Source organism: Balaenoptera physalus (genome assembly GCF_965194825.1).
Source record: "Balaenoptera physalus genome assembly, chromosome: 4".
NCBI lineage: Eukaryota > Metazoa > Chordata > Mammalia > Artiodactyla > Balaenopteridae > Balaenoptera > Balaenoptera physalus.
In genome coordinates, this window is record NC_138891.1 from 131,586,008 (window position 1) to 131,605,226 (window position 19,219).

At 35.6% G+C, this 19,219-nt stretch overlaps 1 pseudogene across 1 annotated transcript in view; it reads right to left on the reverse strand.

Moving 5' to 3' along the window:
* LOC309660405 overlaps positions 1–19,219 on the reverse strand; it is an 89,729-nt pseudogene that overhangs the window by 16,683 nt on the left and 53,827 nt on the right. The window lies entirely within an intron of this gene.

Sequence of the window (19,219 nt, forward strand, 5' to 3'; positions counted from 1 at the left end):
GATTCCAAAACTCATCTGTCCCCATTGGCTTGGACAAGGGAATGGGGATCTGTAACAATGAGAAGCCACTGGTAGCTTATAAATATGGACATAATTAGATCAAATTTGCCTCCTACGAGATGACTCTGTCTGCAGTGGGAAGAATGGATTGGAGAGTCACATAAGAGTACGAGTAGGTCCCCGGTCAGGTTCAGACCCTGGCAGTGTGATCCAATAGCCTATATTCTTAACTACAGTGCTTGACTGCCTCCCATAAAGATGGTTATTAAAGCTCCACAACATGTGTTAAGTGAGATGAGAAGGGGGCCTCGGATGGCACCCTGAGAAAACCTTACATTTAAGGAATTGGCAAAGTAAGAAGAGCCTACAAAAGACTGAGAAAGAATAGCCAGTAAAATTTAAAGAAAATTGGGAGTGTAACAAAATCAAGGTAAAAATGTATTATAAATAAACCAAAGCAGTCAAAAGTATCCAATGTTGGAGGGAGGTCAAGTTAAATGGTCCTCCTAGATTTTAAGCATGTCACTATCAAATATTATATATCTATATGTGTGTCGATATCTATCATTCTGTTTTGCTTTGTTTTGTAATTTAATATGGAAATGACCACAGTTTCAATAGTGCCCAGTACATTGTAGAAGCTAAAAAATAAACCCTTGTTAAATTAAACCATCTTGTCCAACTTTCTCAATATACTAACATGGAATCTGAAAGCTAGAGAGAGTCATTTCAAGTCAATTCAGCAAGCACACGTTAGAGCACAAAGCACTGTTGTGGGTTGTGAGGATGACGAGGGGACCAAGAAAGGGCCCTATCCAAAAAGGTATGCCTTCATCTGATTCTGGAAAATGAGAAGTATGTTAAGAGAAGATAGGTGACTTTAAAATGTGTTACATGCATTGAAATCTAATCACTTTTGCTCTTCTTAAAGATCCCTCAGCTACTATATAAAGCTGAATAGAATCTTATGCCCTTTGCATTTACACATGTTGTGAATTATTTTGAATCTTATGTTTTACATAGGAAATAATAATTCTCTAATTAGAAGTCATTTTAGACTATAATATTTTCCTATTTATACAAATGGATTGTCTTCGCTCTGGTTTTACAGATTGCTTTTTATAAAATCAATGACCAAAGTTATCCAAGTAGTAATTTTTCCAAGTAGTTAAAAAAATGCAACCCCAGTCAGCCAAAAACTCTTTAAAAAATTCAAGGAAAAATGAATGTGTTTGAATTCCATGAAAGTTTATTCAATAACAGCATTTCTGTCACATTGTAGGAGAACAAGAACATATGAAATAACCTCATGATTTCTCTTATGTATAACTTCTTTTAATATCTAACGTATAAAACTCTAAGGTGGTTTCCCAAGTTTGACTACTCTGATTGTGTAATGATGACAGAACATGTATCTCTGAGAGAAACTAGGTAGTTGGTGGTCAGTCCATCCTGAAGAGGGGATTGTGGTAAATGAATAAAATAGAAAACAGCATTTCATGTAGGAGCGTGAAGAGGCATTAAGCTGCTTTACAGAAGCCAGGCTTCTAGGCTGGTCTGTATTAAGTTGGCAGGACATCCCTAGTAAGAAAGTAGTTTGCATGGCAGAACCTGGGAAGATAATTCAGGTTTTGGGAATCAGAGGATGGACAATTTAAAGACTGGGAGCCATTGAATTCATAGTGTTTGGAAAACAGATGATTTCTGACTGCTGATGGGCTTCTAGCAGCTCTCTTGAGAGTCATTAGAGAGAAACTTTTCTTGGAGGAGACTGGGAGAACAGAGGTCAATGAGTAGACAAAGTGGCTGAGGTAAGAGGGGCCACAGGACAAGACTGGGTAGACCAGGAATTCTCTAAGAGAAGTTTCCAGTCTAGCAGCTGTAACATGTTATCACATCTACTTCATTTGTTAACAGTGTCAGGGAAGGTCTGAATGTTCCCTGCTGGCCTAGAGGGCTTATGTGCTCTCAACCTGTGAGTGAGATGTTTCTGACAGCCAACCTCAGTATCTTTATACACTACAATTTGCATAAGAACTTCTCCTTAGTGTGTTGTCTAATTACAATCGAATAGATTAACACCATGATAAATATGTTTACTTGTATTTTATAGCCAAAAGACAGTTTACAGTATTGCCTTGGACTTGAGATGATTGTTGCATGCTCAAAATAATTGGTCATCATTGCTGGTTTAATTCGTGACTCAGAGGGTCATTTACAGGATGCTGAGATATAGCTCTTCTCTTTCTTCCCTGCTTTTCAGCATTATATTTTATTTCAATTCTTTGCTCAATCATTCCCAATGCGGTGTCCCATATTATAAAGCATGTACTTATGCTCAGTAAAAACTGGAATGTGTGATATAAATGGTGCATAAAAGACAATGATATCATTACCTGATCATGATACTCTGTAAGAATCAAATAAGTTTTATGGAAAAATAATTCTGCTTGGCTCTCTTTACCAGCTGGGTGAATATGGAATGCCTCATATAAGTGGACTTAAATTATATTAGAAAAGAAGATGGAAATTTTAGCCCAAAAACTTTAAAAAAGTAATCTACTATCAAATTTATAGCATGTAAATTTTTAATGGCCCCTTAGGGGCTGTGTTTATAAGCAGTAAAGCAAATACCAAATTATTTTCTTCAAGCACATTGAAAATTGCTGAACAAATTAAAAAATTCCAAAACAATGTTTCAGATAGTCACATTTCTATATTATGTGAGGGTGGGCATTACATCTAAAGATCCTTGATTAACCTAACTATAGGAATTGGTGGCTTGAGGGTAGACAGACACTAGTGAAGACCAAGAGTTAAAGGCACAGAGATAAGATTGCCCAGGAAAATCACAGTATAAAAGAAACATTAAATAAATAAATAAACAAATAAAGCATTAAGAAAATGCTAAATTAGGTTACACCTAAGGTAAAAATTTATACTATAAAGAAAATGGATTAGAACATATTTATTTGCATGTTTATGAGTTTTGGGAGGGAATGGAGTATACTATTGCGTACTTTATTGCGTATTTAAAATGTTTAGGAATTGAGAGCATAAATATTTGGTTTTGGGCCAAATGAAAGATATGATGTTTATGGTTCACCAGAGAGTTAGGTCAAGGGAGCCATATGCATTTTTTTTTTGGACATAAGTTACATACATTTATAGTCCAATAATAGGTAACATTTATAGAGTGGTTTCTGTATTCAAGGAACTCTTCTAGTTGCTCCACATATCTTATCATTTGCTCCTCATTGTAATCTTCTGATATAAATACTATCATCATCTCTATCTTACATTTAAGGAAATTGAATTTTTGAGAGGTTCCACAATATGTACAAGACAAATAGCCAATAACTGTTAGAATCAAGGGATTCAAATATACATAGTGTTTCTTCTTAAACCCAGTTTAAATGAGTTCACTCTCACAGCAGACAAACTGATATCCAAGTGAAAAAAAAAATTATTATCGAAATGCTTACATAGTCTAAGGACTCACTCTGAAGCATGAAAACTCGGAAATTCTCTAGGTGGGGAAACCAAAGTGGGGACCCAGACTGAGGCATCCTGAGGATCAAGTGATCTCGTTATCTGGAGGGTGACAAGGGAGCCCAGGCCCAGGTTGGGATGTCAGTTGGTTAATAGACAGGACAGCACTGATTCCTTTGTCTTATTAATGGGCTTGATCCCTAGCGACTCTGTACCTAATATCAGATGAGCTATCCTACTAGTTGCAGTTGCATTTTGGGAAAAAGGAGTCACTGCTGATAAACACATTATGACTTACCAAAGAGGCTTGCTATTCAGGAACCGTGTGCATGACAACGGGCAGGAATTCTTTGGACAGTATCAGTTCTACATTGTTTCAGCAGGTTGAAGGCAATGGGCCTTCATTCTCTACTCATATTGGCAAGACTTCAAAGTTCAAGAAGCAATGATAATAACTTATGGTATTCATTTGTTTTGAATTTCAAGACCATTAGTAAGCAATTTTCTGTTTGACATTCCCAAGAGAATCATGATAGAGACATGACTGGTACTATTACCCCCAAGAATAGGATCTGGTGGGCTAAGGTGTGGAGCTTTGTTTCCATAGTCATGTTTTTCTGACTTCAGTGTCTCTCATCATATGCTACAATGATTTATAGAGATTTATCCAAAGTAGTGTCTCAACTGGTAAGGACCCTCTTAAGGAAGGTTTGAATATTTTTTGCCTGTTTTGCTCTCACCCAACATAGCAATCAGTGAAGATTTAGGCAAGAAAATATATTAAACTAGTTACAAGTAAACTTTGGAACACACATTTATTTGTCTCCATATTTGAAAAAACAGTTGTTGTTTTGCTCATGCTTGAAATAGAGATGCCCTTTGCATACATTTTGAAATCTCAGTAATGCAGACCAAAGCCTATTGTATGCTCTTCCTGCTTGCTAAAAGGAGATTAATATGTAAACACTAATTGCCAAATATATGATAACCACATCATATATCAAGGGAAATGGGCTCAAATGAACAAAGACGTCTGAGTCACAATACCTTCCATAAATTCAAAATCTAAACACTCCTACTCTTCATTACATAATTCTCACATATATTCCTCATAACAGCTCTATGAATTAGGTAGTATTATTTTCACTTTTCAGGAAAAAAATCATATTGATATGTTAAGTAATGTGTAAGAAATTATTTTAATAGAAACTTTATAAAGCCAGAAAATGAGACCAAATCTCTCTGTCTTCAGATATTTCATTACCCAAGCCTACTTTCTGTTTGTTAAGCCACAATATAAAGCTAACAAATGCTGAGGACTAAATGCATGACACAGATGAGTCGAAGTTTTATTACTAAGCTCTTGAACGCTTAAAAATAGGATTAAAATGGAGAAAAAGAGGATAATATCCTAGGCAAAGTGTTAAACCACATGACAAAAGGTGTTGGGTAGGAAAGTAAAGGCAAGCCATTTTAGAGTTCACACCACATTCTTGTCTAGAATTTGAAAATGAAAAACTTGCTGGGTAGAATTCCATCTTATGACTTCAATAAAGACAGGCTTGCTGCACAAAGCATTCCTCCCCACATGTCAACAATCGATTAAGAGAACATTTCCACATCACTATCCCAGAATGAAGTTTGTAGCTCCAGAGGATTTGCTAAATGTGGTTTGACTGTTTGTTTTTCTTGCTTTACCTCGTGCAATAATAGACCGTGAAAAATCACCCTAAAATTTTTGAAGCGAAAGTATTTTTCAAATTTGGTTTATAAGCTGGAGAAGATGAACAATCAATGACACCGTTTCACCTTGCAATATCCAATATTCATCCACAGAAAGTGTAGTCCCCTGGAATCAATTTTATGGTCAAGACATTAACCTCTGTGGTCATTTGCCCAGCAGGAAGAGTAAGCTGTTAAAAACACAGAATCAGCCACTATTCACTTCTTTTTATGATTATGAGTGTGATAACAGCTTCCCCTTCAATTATGTGACTCGGATTATTTTTCTGGTAAAGTACCAAAAGGAGTGTGTATTTCAAAAACAAATTTAGTTATTATCTCTTTGCAGAAATTCCCTGAAATAAGAGAAATAGCTCATTACCTGGAGTTTGGATGTATTAAAATTAATTTTTACTAAAAATTACAATATTATCTGGACCAAAAAACTTAGGAAAACTCATGCTGTGTCTCTGCCAACATCACCATGGAGAAGAGAAGGAAGGAAACACTAATTCTCCCCTCTTCATTTGGAAATTCACAATATGCTTAAGCATAATTAAAAACTCTGAAAGGGGAAGAAAGCAAACCTGATTAACTTGGTTAGTCCAATATTCATTGTGTAAATGCAAACACTGTATCTCATCTACTAATATCCCTTAAGAACAGTGTTCCAAGAAATTAACACTGGCAAGTGGGGCTTTCGTCATTTGGGATTGATGGGAGTGGAAAGATTTGACTGATCCCATCAGGAAACAAAGTAGAGATTCATGGGGAAATCTTACAAATTCTGAAATAGACACGAATGGAACATGGAAGAAAAGAAAAACTCTGGGCAATGTCTAATTTCACTTTATTCACTTTATAAATTTTATAATTTTCACTTTATTCCCAAGGCCCACATTCACCCTTAGCAGATTAGGAGCTCCCATACATCAGTGATAACTGCATCTTGTCACTTTAACTGACAGACATTAGTGTGCCTATATGAATCTTCCAGAAACATCCATTATACAACTTATAACACATTTTACCAATCAGTAGCCTACTTATGTTCTCAACATACGGTTAACTTTCATTAAACTTTTTTTTTCAATAATTATAGGTTTACAGGAATTTGCAAAAATAGTTCATAGAATCCCTTTAACCTTCACCCTGCTTCCCCCAAAAATGACATCTTATCCAGCTGTATTACAGTACCAAAACCAGGAAATTGACATCACTGCAATACTGTTAGCTAGAATACAGATCTCATTCAGTTTTATCAGTTTAAACACGCACTCATTTGTGTATGTGTGTATGTGTATAGTTCTGTATAATTATATTTCATGTCTAGATTTCCCATAACCATGACCACAATCCAGATGAAGAACCGTTTCTTTAATGGTTAACTTTTTAATGTTAGAAAAATTAAAAAGTGTAATGAATCAGAAATATGGACCTCCATTTTGCTCTTTCATATTTAAGTATGTTATTTAAGTTAATTAAATCCGAGGTTTTTAAAGATGAGTAAAGCTGACAGTAGCAGTGTAGGGATTGAGGTGACGTGAGGGATGGAATAGGGCAGGAAGAAAGATCAAGTCAAAATATTGCACCCCTATGTAATCAGCTTTTCCTCCAAATTACAAGCAGATGCAGTACCACTAGAAAAGAGCACACTAATAAAATAAACTAGATCCTTCTATGATATCGTGTAATTTCTTTTTTCTCCTTAGTTTCTATATTGAAGAAAAAAATGATGTTTACACTGTTGCAATACATCTATTACTATGTTTTACAGTGAGCGTTACTCATTTCACATTCTGTTGTCAGCCAAAAAAAATACTCTGAGACTTTGAAATAAGGGACATTGGAATGAATTACCCTGTGGCCGATCTAGTTCACGTTTCAGGGTATTGTCACTTTTCATTGCTTTTCTTCTCTTGTATAATTCTATACACTGTAGAAAATTGATAATAATGCAAATGATTCTTGTCTATTAAAATAAAATGGTTTCTGTCTAGTGGAGTTCCATTGATTTTTTCCTCTGTGTACAGTAACCACTTTGTATCTATCTTTGTAAATTTATTTCAGCATCTCTGACAGCCTATGTAAGTGTGTTCTTTGAGTTCCCTTTGAACCAGTTGTGGTTTCTTAATGGTGATCCCCTCATTCATTAATGAGTTAAATAAAATATTTAATATGTGTGTTTTTCATTTGCGTGAGGATCTTGATTTTACTTTTTTGAAAAGTTCTCTCTTAACACTATTATGTTTTACATTGCATCACATTTTAAACATTTTCCTTCTGTTTTTCCCTCCCCGGACAACATAGAAGAATTTAAACTATTATGGGGGACATTAATAGCTCACCTCTCACATGCCACTATTAACCTACTGTTATCATATAATATGGATATGTCAGTAATGTTGGACTATTAGGGATCACAGATCATCAAGGACCATCTCATTTTACATATAAGGAAGATGATACCCAAAGAAGTAAAGTTATGTGTGTATGATCAAAATCTTTTTTTTTAAATATAATGTCTCCATTTCTCTTTTTTTTTTTTTTAATTTATTAATTTATTTATTTTTGGCTGCACTGGGTCTTCGTTGCTGTGTGCAGGCTTTCTCTAGTTGCAGAGACCCGAGGCTACTCTTCAAGTGGGGTCTACTCTTCATTGCGGTGTGTATGCTTCTCATTGTGGTGGCTTCTCTCATTGCAGAGCACAGGCTCTAGGCACACAGGCTTCAGTAGTTATGACACAAGGGCTCAGTAGTTGTGGCTCATGGGCTTAGTTGCTCCACAGCACGTGGGATCTTCCCGTACCAGGGCTCGAACCCATGTACTGGCATTGGCAAGCGGATTCTTAACCACTGGGCCACCAGGGATATCCCTAAGATCAAAATCTTGTTAGCAGAAGAGTCAGAAATAGAGCCTAACTCCAAATATATTTTTTACTTTATTTTCCTTTATATGGCATCATAAAAAAGAGAGAAAATTAAGAGATTTCAGAACTCTAATCTACCTATAGTAATCCTATATATAACCACATTCGTATAAGTTGAAAATTTAGTGTATATTTCGCAGGAAAAGAAATATTTATTTAAAACCCAGAGTATTCAAAGAATACACCAGAATACACACACTAATGACAGTTTAGGTGCCAATGAGCTAAATCTCCACAATCTTATTTTTCTCTGTCATTTTCTACTTGCTTGTAAGGATCTACTTCATTGCAAAAATAAGCCTTGATATAAAACATTCTAAGATTTAATAATTTTTAGTGGATTAATCAAATGGAAGGGTTAAAGGACAAAGGCTACTTTTCTGTAAGTAGATGGCTACTTGTCCTATTATATGCGGGATCTTAGAACAAGTACAGTTGATCCAGGGGAAAGACCACAGTCCAGTAAGAGAATGTTCATATTTGACAACAGTTGATTATGTAGGAAGGGTTTAACATCACTAGAAGCTTGTGTAGCCTTTGCATGAAAAATTTGATCATGCAGCAGTTTGATGAGTAATCCATATATACAGACTTCTTAGTAAAATATACAAACAATTTATAGAAGAAAGTGTGTTTGTGCAAAATGACATTACTTTGTTCTTTTTAATGTCTGAGTAATATTCCAATGTATGTATATATCGCATCTTCTTTATCCATTCCTTTGTTGATGGATATATGTATATGTATAACTGATTCACTTTGCTGTATAGCAGAAACTAACACAACATTGTAAATCAACTATACTACAATAAAAATTAATTTTAAAAAATAAATAAATAAAGGGAAAGTAGGTTGGGCAACAGAAACAGAATCCACAACCCCCAGTTGGCAACCATTGTGTCCTTAGACCAAAGACTCCGTGTCAGGAGTTTGGTAGGAACTGCAAAATGCAGCAGTTCTCAAGTGACATGCATGTGACTGCCAACACAGGGCATGATTAGAGAGCAGAGGTATATGCAGACAAGGACCAGGGCTGGGGTGAGGGCAGTGGAGAGACTGAGGTGCAACACTGAAGGATGCCATCACTTGCACAACCCTGAAGTGAGTATCCCCATAAGAATGAGACACTCCTGGAAACCAAATTGATGGGATGAGAACAAACATAGCAGGACACTAGGATATCAGAAGATCCCTAAGGGCACAGTTAGGGGAATTCCCAGAGCAGCACTATGTAAGACATGGTGAGAGGTATAATTTCCTGTTGAGTAGCTGGGTAAAGTATTTTAAACTTGAACTGTAACTCACATTCTCTTGGAGTGCACTGTCTGTCAAGTTATAGACTGCATCCCTGAACTCTGCCCTGTGTGTGTTAGCATTTTATTAGACTGCTATTTGCAACTGAATGAGTCCCCACTCACATAAATAATCACATTGATTTTGCAACCCTAGAAAAACATGAGCCCCCAAATCATTCCTGCATATTAAATGTTAAGGTTGATCATCGACATCTTGTCACCCCAGACACAAAGCTCAGTTTTTTTCAGGCATAAGTGTTGCTTCTGTCTCTTTTCCTGGACGTGTAGGGTTAGGCAATCGCACTTTTAATTATTATGTAATTTCTTACCTCTCATTGTCCACATCTCATAGTTTAATGAAAAACAGATCTTGCAGTTTTCCTCCCTAAACCCCACATCATATTCTTTCAAGCAACTGTGCCATAGCTTATGCAGTTGGCTCTTCCTAAAGGTCTCTTCACACTCACCCTTCACACCCACCCTTCCCACCAAGATAATGGGAGTAAATTTGTCTCTCTCACTAGATGTGAACTAACTCTTGGAAGACAAAGGTCTTGGTTTTTTCTAAGTTCCCCTGTGCATTTTTCAGAGAAGAACTCTAGGCAAGGTTAAAGTTCAAAACATATCTAGTGAGCTGAGTTCAGAACAAAAAGCTGATGTTAAAGGGCATTAGACTTGGGGTAGTTGTGAACGAGCAGAGTGAGCTGGAGAGGCAAGTGCCCTATGTCACTCTGAGCTTTTTTGTAACGTCTGTTATATCCCAGTCTTCCCTTACACTCTGTCTCCATCACCCAAGTCAGTCACCCACCTAATGTTAGCTGGTACCTAGAGGGGGGATGTGGAGAAAAATAGAGTGTACATAGGCGATGGAAAATCACTGGGAGAGAGAGAGAGGGATGGGAGGGGGGAGGGCTGGAGGGATAGGTAAGACAAGAAAAATGGGAAATATAGAGAGATATTAGCAGTGACGTGATACTAAGAAAATATTGCGATGCAGAAAATGAAGGATGCAAAGAGTATTCATCTTGCCTGACCCCTGCAATCTTCACACTATACTTTGAAAAGTTTAAATATTGAGGCATTCTAATGTATGCATTTCTTCTCCTACGCTTTGGCTCCTTGTTTCTGTTTTTGACCTCTCACTTCAAAGATTCCATTAGAATGGGAAATTCTCCAAGTCATTCCAGAACTAGATCCTCTATGTCACTGGGTATCCCTTCCTTCCATCTTGGGTTGTTCTCAGTTTTAAACGTTTCTCTCTACTCATCACTCCTTGGTGGGCCTGGGACCTTCCTTTACTTGAAGTTAGAAGCTTCTAGTTCCATTAGGTTTGCTGAATGTGTTCCCAGGACTTTCTCATGGGCCATGCTAGTGTGACCCCTTTGAATTCATTTTCCCAATGATTTCTTTAGTCCACATGTTACTCATTCCACATTACTTCAAGAAGAATTCTTGCTCAATGCTAATGGCAATAATTCACACACACAGGATCTTTTCATCTTACTAATAAAAAATTTAAATGCCTATTTATACAAAAGTCAATGAGTAACTCTGCACCTGGATGACACGTTATTATTCATTATAATAATAATTATGTAATTATACTTATTACATTAAATGTATGTAACAGAAATCTTATTTTATTTTAATTAGTTTAAACCAAAAGAAGACTTTATTGGTCTATATAATCAAAGTGCATGAAGGACTAGTAAAACTGGCTTAAAGGATTCTGGGAACCAGAGACTCCTGGATCAGCAGGAACCTTTGTGTCCCTCTTCTCTATTTCTTTATTTTCTGTCTCTTGAGCAGATTTCTGTACACATGGTACCTGGTTCCCACACCCCTATGCTTAGCCATGATTGTCTTTGAGTATAAGTGAAAAGAGGCCCTCTTTTCTCAAATTCACTTAGAAAAAGCTTAAGGATGAAAGAAAGCAAATTAATAGACATTCATAGCACATGATTGGAGCAAATGATAATCTTTGATATTTATTTTCCCACTCATGGAGAGTTATTACTAAGTATGTTATGAAAAAGTTTTAACTGAATTCTGGCCCTACATTTAGCTGCTGAGACAAATAACTTGTTCAAATTAAAAGAAACCCCAAGTGTATCCTGTCTCAGATATGAATAGATCTCCCTCTCTCTCTCTCACACGCACACACACACACACACACACACACACACTTAATAATCCATTTCCTATACATTTTAAGACAACCATAATGTCCTTCAACCCATGGTATTTCATATTTTCTCTTTTTCATACCAATATATCAAATTTATACAAATATTTGTAATACTATAACTATTTCATCACCAGAAGTGACATCTTCTGGACAAACTCTAACTAAATACTGTTTTGAAAACGTAAAATCAAAATAATATATGGTTGTCAGAACAAGGTGTCCTCCTTGAAAACATAATGAGAATTTTGACTTAATTATGGGCATACTCAATAATAAAAATCCTACCAGTTTTGTTGGTGGAAGACACGCACACTTGTTAGCCCTTAGGCAATGGAGTGCCCAGAAAATTTCCCATACACCAGGCTTGACATCATTTCCTGAAGAAATCCAAACCCATTCCTAGAAAAAAGTACTCTGAAGGCCCGGAGCCTCAGAGATAGATTATAAATCAAACTTAAAACCAATAAAGAACAATGAGAACATATCAGATGCAAGAGTGAATGAGTTTATTAGGTCAAACAAAACTGAATTTCCATGCATCTTGTAAGAAAAAAATTATGTAATTGTGAACCAATTGTTTCAACAAAATTACAGACATGGACTAAATATTTTGGTCATTCATTAATCTCACTGCCTGAAAGAACTAGTCTGTCAGCCAGTGCTTGATGTTAGAGAAAGGATGAAGAGCTGATGGAGAGAGGAGTGAACTAACATTTCTGAAAAAGGCTACGATAGCAGCTTTAAATAGAGGCAAACATTTTGCTCACAAGGTCTGGAAACTCAAAAAGTTGATCTACAGAAGGCTGATCTATAAGTTGGCCTGTAATAAGAAGACTGAAAGCTCCTAGAAGCCAAGTATGTTGGGTAGTAAATGATGATTATCCTGACTATTGTAAATAGAGCTGCAAAAACATTCTGGTACATAACTCTTTTTGAAATATGGTTTTCTCAGGGTATATGCCAAGTAGTGGGATTGCTGGTTCGTATGATAGTTCTATTTTTAGTTTTTTAACGAACCTCCATACTGTTCTCCATAGTGGCTGTATCAATTTACATTCCCACCAAGAGTGCAAGAGGGTTCTCTTTTCTCCACACCCTCTCCAGCATTTATTGTTTGTAGATTTTTTGATGATGGCCATTCTGACCGGTGTGAGATGATATCTCATTGTAGTTTTGATTTGCATTTCTCTAATGATTAATGATGTTGCGCATTCTTTCATGTTTCTGTTGGCAATCTGTATATCTTCTTTGGAGAAATGTCTATTTAGGTCTTCTGCCATTTTTTGATTGGGTTGTTTATTTCTTTGATATTGAGCTGCATGAGCTGCTTGTAAATTTTGGAGATTAATCATTTGTCAGTTGCTTCATTTGGAAATATTTTCTCCCATTCTGATGGTCATCTTTTCATCCTGTTTATGTTTTCCTTTACTGTGCAAAAACTTTTAAGTTTCATTAGGTCCCATTTGTTTATTTTTGTTTTTATTTCCCTTTCTCTAGGAAGTGGGTCAAAAAGGATCTTGTTGTGATTAATGTCATAGAGTGTTCTATGTTTTCCTCTAAGAGCTTTATAGTGTCTGGCCTTACATTTAGGTCTTCAATCCATTTTGAGTTTATTTTTGTGTATGGTGTTAGGAAGTGTTCTAATTTCATTCTTTTACAAGTAGCTATCCAGTTTTCCCAGCACTCCTTATTGAAGAGGCTGTCTTTCTCCATTGTATATTCTTGCCTCCTTTATCAAAGATAAGGTGACCATGCGTGTGGGGGTTTATCTCTGGGCTTTCTATCCTGTTCCATTGATCTATATTTCTGTTTCTGTGCCAGTACCATATTGTCTTCATTACTGTAGCTTTGTAGTATAGTCTGAAGTCAGGGAGCCTGATTCCTCCAGCTCTGTTTTTCTTTCTCAAGATTGCTTTGGATATTCAGGGTCTTTTGTGTTTCCATACAAATTGTGAAATTTTTTGTTCTAGTTCTGTGAAAAATGCCAGTGGTAGTTTGATAGGGATTGCATTGAATCTGTAGATTGCTTTGGGTAGTAGAGTCATTTTCACAATGTTCATTCTTCCAATCCAAGAACATGGTATATCTCTCCATCTGTTTGTATCATCTTTAATTTCTTTCATCAGTGTCTTATAGTTTTCTGCATACAGGTCTTTTGTCTCCTTAGGTAGGTTTATTCCTAGGTATATTATTCTTTTTGTTGCAATGGTAAATGGGAGTGTTTCCTTAATTTCTCTTTCAGATTGTTCATCATTAGTGTGTAGGAATGCAAGAGATTTCTGTGCATTAATTTTGTATCCTGCTACTTTACCAAATTCATTGATTAGCTCTAGTAGTTTTCTAGTAGCATCTTTAGGATTCTCTATGTATAGTATTGTGTCAGCTGCATACAGTGACAGTTTTACTTCTTCTTTTCTGATTTGGATTACTTTTATTTCTTTTTCTTCTCTGATTGTTGTGGCTAAAACTTCCAAAACTATGTTGAATAATAGTGGTGAGAGTGGGCAACCTTGTCTTGTTCTGATCTTAGTGGAAATGGTTTCAGGTTTTCACCATTGAGAAGGATGTTGGCTGTGGGTTTGGCATATATGGCCTTTATTATGTTGAGGTATTTTCCCTCTATGCCTACTTTCTGGAGGGTTTTTATCATAAATGTGTGTTGAATTTTGTCGAAAGCTTTTTCTGCATCTATTGAGATTATCATATGATTTTTCTCCTTCAGTTTGTTAATATGGTTTATCACATAGATTAATTTGTGTATATTGAAGAATCCTTGCATTCCTGGGATAAAGCCCACTTGATCATGGTGTATGATCCTTTTAATGTGCTATTGGATTATGTTTGCTAGTATTTTGTTGGGGATTTTTGCATCTATGTTCATCAGTGATATTTGCCTGTAGTTTTCCTTGTGACATCTTTGTCTGGTTTTGGTATCAGGGTGATGGTGGCCTCGTAGAATGAGTTTGGGAGTGTTCCTCCCTCTGCTATTGTTTGGAGGAGTTTGAGAAGGATAGGTGTTAGCTCTTCTCTAAATGTTTGTTAGAATTCTCCTGTGAAACCATCTGGTCCTCGGCTTTTGTTTGTTGGAAGATTTTTAATCACAGTGTCAATTTCAGGGCTTGTGATTTGTCTGTTTTTATTTTCTGTTTCTTCCTGGTTCAGTCTTGGAAGGTTGTGCTTTTCTAAGAATTTGTCCATTTCTTCCAGGTTGTCCATTTTATTGGCATATTGTTGCTTGTAGTAATCTCTCATGATCTTTTGTATTTCTGCAGTGTCAGTTGTTACTTCTCCTTTTTCATTTCTAATTCTGTTGATTTGAGTCTTCTCCCTTTTCTTCTTCATGAGTCTGACTAACTGTTTATCAATTTTGTTTATCTACTCAAAAAAACAGCTTTTAGTTTTATTGATCTTTGCTGTCATTTCCTTCATTTCTTTTTCATTTATTTCTGATCTGATCTTTATGATTTCTTTCCTTCTGTTAACTTTTTTTGTTTTGTTTTGTTTTTCTTTCTCTAATTGCTTTAGGTATAAGGTTAGGTTGTTTATTTGAGATGTTTCTTGTTTCTTGAGGTAGGATTGTATTGCTGTGAACTTCCCTCTTAGAACTGCTTTTGCTGTATCCCACAGGTTTTGGGTCATAATTTTTTTCATTGTCATTTGTTTCTAGGTATTTTTTGATTCCGTCTTTGATTTCTTCAGTGATCTCCTGGTTATAAAATCCATATAATTCTTGATATCCATTAATTTAGCTTAATTAAATTGTGGATTCATAGGCAAAGCACTCATCCTGCCTCATCTGTGATACACTTGGCCTTCTCATGTCTGAGCTCATGATCGGAATTAAGGGGTGCAGATAGCATCCTTGGAGTTCAGGTCAATGGATTGCCTTAAAAAGAATGGAAGCCTAAAATGTTTCCTTGGAGGATGTTCTTTTAAGATAAAATAAATATAACTCTTTGAGAGAGATTTTGAGTAGATGTGTTTGCCGGACTTGAATATCTTCATGTATTTTCTGATACATCTGTCTTGTAGTAGGCATTATTCTCTGCTTATGCCCTAAATCAACTCATAGTTTTGTTTTGTTTTGTTTCTTGATGGAAAGACAGATTCTTAGCAGCAATTATTAATTTATACCTTAAGTAAATTTTCAGGATTGGTTAACAGTTTCTGAAACAACTAACTTGAAGTATTAGATCTACATGGTCCTTTACCATCCTCTGACCAACCTACACATTTAAAAAAATGTCCCAGAGAATTTTAATAAATTTCCTTTAATTGTTAAGTAAGATTGAAACAAAATTGAAGCTTGAACTATGATTTCCTTATGCAGTCAAGATTCAAATACTCTGCAAAGAAAAAAGCAAATTCAACTTTTACTTGTCTCAGAAATGAATCTTAAGCTTATTTATACTAAGATACAAATGCCTTATAAAGCTTTATTTACTTCTCAGAATATTTGCATTGAATAGTACTCCAGAGTAGAATTCCATGATTACATGCATCACTGGTCTTTATACATTTAAAGTATATTTTACTTTCTAGCCCAAGAAAGAGAAAATATCCTGTATAATACATACTTAGATTAATGGGGAAAAAAGAAGAAGAAAAAGGGCTTTTTCTGTCTTCTTTTAAATCTAATATCTGTCTTCTTGTAAATCTAACATTTTATTTGGTTTAACTAAGTGAAATGGCATTCACAATTGTCATTGGAAAGAGAGCTCCTTAACTACCTGAAAATTAAGTTGCTTTATTCCAAAGCACGCTGCTTCAGAGCACTTAGTGACTTTGTTTTATGACTATCTCTCCCATGAAGAATCCAAAGTGCGGTATACATCACATGAAGTGCCCTTGTGCAATACTTAAACCATCATTCTGATTCACTGAAGTAAAATAAGCTATGCTTTATGAATGGATACCTATTAAATTTATGAAATATGTCTGTGTCACCCCCAACACATGGGATTCCTTATAGTGCCAGCTTTTAACTCCTTTAGAAGGAATAATATTTATCTCTTCCTATAAATAGTTGGCTTCTGCTTAAAAAAAAGAAAGATGTTCTAATATGCAGAAGTTCTTGCTTTTCCAGATCAGCTCTCTGTGTCTGGGAATTAATATTAAAATAAATCAGGAATAAGTCAATTCCAATTAACATTCCCCCCATCCTATTCCTAAAAGGTGAACACTTTTCGTTAGTCATTTGTGCACTTTGTACAAATGCTAATTAATAACTCATGAATGCTAATAAATGTGTCCCTCTGAAAGGAAGAAAAAGCAAAACAAAACTAGAGTAGTTTTAATAGTTCAGAAGTACATCCTGGAACTAATAAAATACTCTGTGTGCTCTGTACACACAGGCAAAGTGTTTAAGAGAAAAAAAATATTACTACCTGGATAAGTCAGAGGAAAAATGCAATACTGGAAAACTTTTTTTTTTTTTTTTTTTTTTTGAGAAATAGAGGAATACCAACATTACGTAGGATAGAACAAATATTAGAGTACCCACTAGTCATAAGTAGCTTCCGATCTGAATGAATTGAATAGTGATGTTTTTTCCAGGTCACCATATTAGTGTAGCTTGGTCTTAAAGATAACAATCTCCTTTGCAATGAGTTTTCAGAGATTTTTGAAACCTTTCTAATTAGGCAAATACTAGGCAGAAATGGAAAGAGTAGAAATCCATATGCTCCAGCTTAGAACTTTTTCCCTTCCTGTTCACTTTTCTTCTGAGTCCTCAAAACTGTCTTGTTTAGACCTACAAAACCCTTGTATTGCCCCTTCCCCAAAGGCTCTTCTTCATAACATCTATTCTTCACTAAGATTTTTTAAAAAAATTTTATAAAGTTTTATTTTTATTTCTTTGTTTCCAGTTTTTTACTCATCTTATTTTTTTATTTTTTATTATTTTTTGGCCACATCACACAGCATGTGGGATCTTAGTTCCCCAACCAGGGATTGAACCTGGGCCCCCTGCAGTGGAAGTGTGGAGTCTTGACCACTGGACCGCGGGGGAAGTCCCTTTACTAACATTTTACTTTCCAAATTTTCTTACTCAGTAGGTGATCCATCTGTTAAACATTATTGCTAGGTATGGGTTGAAAGATCATTTCTCGGTAATGGACTTGAGATAAACCACTTGACCTCTCTGCTCTGACTTCTGTCCCAGGCACTCATGGAAGTCTGCCCTTGGCTGCTGCTTTTCCAGAGGTCATCCTGCTTCATTGTTAGAGATTCTTCTTGATACGGGTACTCAACTTGCATGACTGCAGCTTTTTCCTGCTTCAAATTGACCCATTTTACATCTGCAGAACTGCATCATCCATAACTTTTATTTGAAGTGAAAAGGCCAGGGTAGCTGACTTCTAAAGGGTTCTTCTCATAGACCTCTCTGATCTTACACTTGCATTTACCCATCGAAAAATGGAAACCATCTTTAAAAAATAACGTAATACTAATATACCTGCCCTCTTTCAGATGTTCATTCAAATCAAATTTTATTGCTTATCTTTATTAAAAGTTTTTTAAAGAAACCAAACATCTTTTAAATCCTATTAAATTTGATTGCTTCAAAATAGAATACACGCTCCAGCTGAAAAGATGCCCCAGTTGTCTTATTGCCATCATTTTTTATGGACATGCTTGGCCACTTTTCTACTTCACTTCCTCTTGCTGCCACATTTAGTGGTGTGTTACTAAGGGGCAGAAGGTGGTGATAGGTTTCACCTTGAGTTTGAAGTGAAAATCCTTTCCTGGGGGCTGGATGGATCATTTAACTGGTAGAGGTTAGTGGAAGTCCTCAATCTCCAGTTTGCTGGTCAGTTAATAAACACTCTGACTCTTCTGAGAGGATTGAAAAATATCTAACTCCTATTTCCAAAACTTAGCTTTCAAATCTCCATGGAAAATTTTTAAAGATGTGCATAATCTGGAAAAAATTCTTAAGGGACCAGAAAAGGAGTCCAGTATCATATTGAACTCTAAGTTTTTTTATTTTATTGTTTTGTTTGTTTGAATTCAGTGTCGTGGACAAAACAGAAAAGCGCCTAACTAGGAATTGAGCAAAGCACAGACATATTTCACAGAATTAGATATTACTGAACCTACCAAGGAAATGCTAGTGTGTGAAACCATGGATTATAAAGTCTAATTTCTTACACCGATAAAGGTAAGTTTTAGTGTATTGTGATGGGAACAACATTGAGTTACAGCACTGGCTATTACATACAGCAGAGGCAGGACTAGATGGCTGCTGAAGGTCCTGACAATGGTGAAATTCTATGACTCTGAGGTAAAATTCATGTGCTGATAATTCAATCTCCACCAGTTTTCGTATGACTACATTTTTTTCTTTATTTTTTTCCGTTTTTTTAAAAATTGAAGTATAGTTGATTTACAGTGTTATATTTGTTTTAGGTATACACAATAAAGATTCAGAAGTTTTATTAATTATCCTGTATTTAAAGTTTTGAAATATTGGTTTTATTCCCTATTCTGACTGTGAAGGAAAGGGTACATTCCCTCTCTAGTGAAGTTCAAGCAAGATTTGAGAAGCACATGGTCAATTTGATTAGAGAGGATACGGATAACAAACATTAA